The sequence below is a fragment of the Arachis ipaensis genome, chromosome B08 (genome assembly GCF_000816755.2).
Source record: "Arachis ipaensis cultivar K30076 chromosome B08, Araip1.1, whole genome shotgun sequence".
Taxonomy (NCBI): domain Eukaryota; kingdom Viridiplantae; phylum Streptophyta; class Magnoliopsida; order Fabales; family Fabaceae; genus Arachis; species Arachis ipaensis.
The window spans coordinates 3,844,233-3,844,483 of NC_029792.2; positions in this window are offsets into that span (position 1 = coordinate 3,844,233).

Below are 251 nucleotides of genomic sequence, written 5' to 3' on the forward strand. Positions count from 1 at the left end.
AAAGCTTTAACTCCCTAATTAAACTCATTCTATATTAAATTTTTAGTGAATAGAGAAAAGACTTTAAAATACAAAACTACTATTCCTACACAAAAATCAGTAACTAAAACAAGTCACCAATATATTTATATATAAATGTGTATGAATTAATTTATTTTTAATATGTATTTATATTTTAACATGTATTTTATACTAATGACTGATTTTAATGAGTAATTATAATGTACACTTAGCATAATTGTTTCAATCAA